The sequence below is a fragment of the Alexandromys fortis genome, unplaced genomic scaffold (genome assembly GCF_014885135.2).
Source record: "Alexandromys fortis isolate MF-2015 unplaced genomic scaffold, M_Fortis_MF-2015_v1.1 scaffold_22, whole genome shotgun sequence".
NCBI lineage: Eukaryota > Metazoa > Chordata > Mammalia > Rodentia > Cricetidae > Alexandromys > Alexandromys fortis.
In genome coordinates, this window is record NW_026067900.1 from 10,301,265 (window position 1) to 10,303,843 (window position 2,579).

Sequence of the window (2,579 nt, forward strand, 5' to 3'; positions counted from 1 at the left end):
ATTTAAAACCAAAACCAGGTATCTATGCACATATTATGCAGACACACATAATTAAAATAAAAACAAAATAAAGAAAGTAACAACTGGGCAAAACTCTATATAGCACTTAAACTCATTTTCCTGACATTTCTCATCTGCAGTTGGTTGAATCTAGAGAAGAAGCTGTGTATGTGTCATGGGTAAACAACAACGCTATGGTATATTTTTTAAAGAATTGCTATTAAAGTTTTTATTATAATTTGTTTAGGATTCCGTTTATGATATTTTGCACATTAGTGGCAATAGCAACAGAGGTATGCGTTCACTTTGGATGCAAAGATGAACCTGAAGACCTAAAATGTCGATTCTCAACGTGTGTGTTGATACTCCTTCCAGGTCATCTAAGACCACCAGAAAACACAGATACATATACTACAATTCATGCCAGCATCAAAATCACAGTTATGAAGTAGAAAGGAAAATACTTTTATGGTTGGGATCTCCACAACATGAGAAACTGTATTAGTTTTAGCATTAAGAAGGCTGAGAACCATTGCCTTAAAGGCACTTAGTAACTGATGGGCACAACAGTGACATTGGCACCAAAGAAGAAAGAACATCAGACTCCTATTTAGTGTCTTCATGTCTGTGAACAATCTGTTTAGAACTGTAAACGGTAAAGCAGTGCGCGAAGCAGTTAAAGTTCAGAATAGAGGTTAAAGGAGTAGTACTCCCGATGGGCTGGAGGAGGGAGAATCACAATGGGGCACAGATGTAGCTGCTCCCCACGGAGGGAGACTTATGGAACAGAGGTTGGTCTTGAATCTTTCTGCTTTCATTTCCCCAGTCAGGGTACTACAGAAAGTAGGTGGTACAGGTTCAAATCGAGGAATATAGATAGAAAATATGGAAGAAAGTCCAGGTCTCAGGAGAGAGATAGCAGAAGAAGATGTTCAAGGTCCCCACATCAGAGCTCCAAGAATATATGGATCCATATCTACTTCCACTTCTCCACTGAATGAAAAAGAGGCAAAGAAAAGAAAAGAACAATAAAGTAAACAAAGAAATAAAGAAGGAAGTCAGATTACTGAGGAAGATTTGGAGGGTAAAACGACGGGAGAAAAAAAATGAAGAAATTAATGGGATTCACTTCTTTCTAACTCCTCACAAGGGAAGAAGTAGATCAATCTGTCAATACCTGTGCCATAAACATGCCTCAGAAGAGGAAATACAGGCAGTACTTGAATCAAAAAGGCATACCCAAGAGACTTCTGGATTTGCTTTCATGAGACTTGAGGTGTGGAAAGGAGGATTTTTCTTCCTCATCTGGGTCAGAGAAAATTTTTTATTATGGACTTAATATTTTGAAATTAATAAATTCACCAAAACAGGTTATTTGTTCTTCCTTCATGACACTTATTTACTTACGTTCATCAAGAGGTAGGCAAACACTTTTCTTAGGGCAGTGTTGCTGGGGTGGTCACCAGCCAATTTGTCTGTCCTTGTTCTTTAGAACTTAGGTGTGCATTCTTCTTTGGATGCTTGCTAAATACTGACAATAACTTAGATGTGAGTTTCTCCAATAAAATAATATTTATACTCAGTTAAAAATTCAAAATATATTTATTAATAATTCTGCAGAAACTTCTAGCTTCCAGATCTAATTTTGACAGCAAGAAAACATTAAATCACCCAAGTTGTCAGGAGTCATCAGGGTACTGAGGTTGCAGAACAAACATGGCCAGAAAAATCTAGAGAAATACCTAAGCACACAGCTGATATCTGCTTGCCAGGAGCAGAAACTGCTGCGGCCATTTACCACTGGAACACATAAATGACAAATGTAAAGACTTTCTGAAGGCTGAGCAAAATTTAGCTTGAAAATAGGAGATTCCTGAGAAGAGGATCATAAAGGACTCCTTTCTCAAAAATTGATACATTTTATGTACAGAAAAAAAATCACCAGGGTGCATGAGACAAAAACCAAGAAAGATTCCTGTAAGGCTTGGATAGGAAGAGAAGTAACGGCATTTGTGAGATGTGCTCAGAGATGTGTCTGCAACAAAGGAAAATTCCCCAGGGAAGACAAGGACCACAGAGCTTCAGCATCTGGCGAGTGGCCATTGCTCCCTTTCCTACTTGTCTGCTCACAATTGTGTCTATATATCTTGTAAAAGTCATATTCGTGAATACAAGCCCACTAACAGAACAGTATTCTTCTCTTACACTCATCACTCTGTGTTGCTGAATTACAACTGAAGGAACTACAAGACTCAAATTCTAAAACATAAAAGGTAATAGAAAATCTAGAAAAAGGAAGGAAGGAAGGCCAGAAGACAGGAAGGCCAAAATTAAAAGGAAAGTGTCTAAGTTATTGCAGATAAGGAAAAATTTGGAACAAACAAAATTGCCAAGAACAAAAAAGGATATTTCATAATGATCAAAAGAATCAATTATCCAACAAAACACACCAATTTCTTATATTCACCTACCCAACAATAGATCGTAAGTGATAGAATTACATAGAAAAGCCCACCAATTCACTGACATAGTGGAAGATATAAGAACTCATCTTTCCATGATGGATAAAGAGAAAGAAG

At 37.3% G+C, this 2,579-nt stretch overlaps 1 pseudogene; it reads left to right on the top strand.

Annotated features, from left to right (window-relative positions):
- Positions 1-740: 740 nt before the first annotated feature.
- LOC126489888 (U4/U6.U5 small nuclear ribonucleoprotein 27 kDa protein-like) lies at positions 741-1,268 on the top strand (annotated as a pseudogene).
- Positions 1,269-2,579: the final 1,311 nt, after the last annotated feature.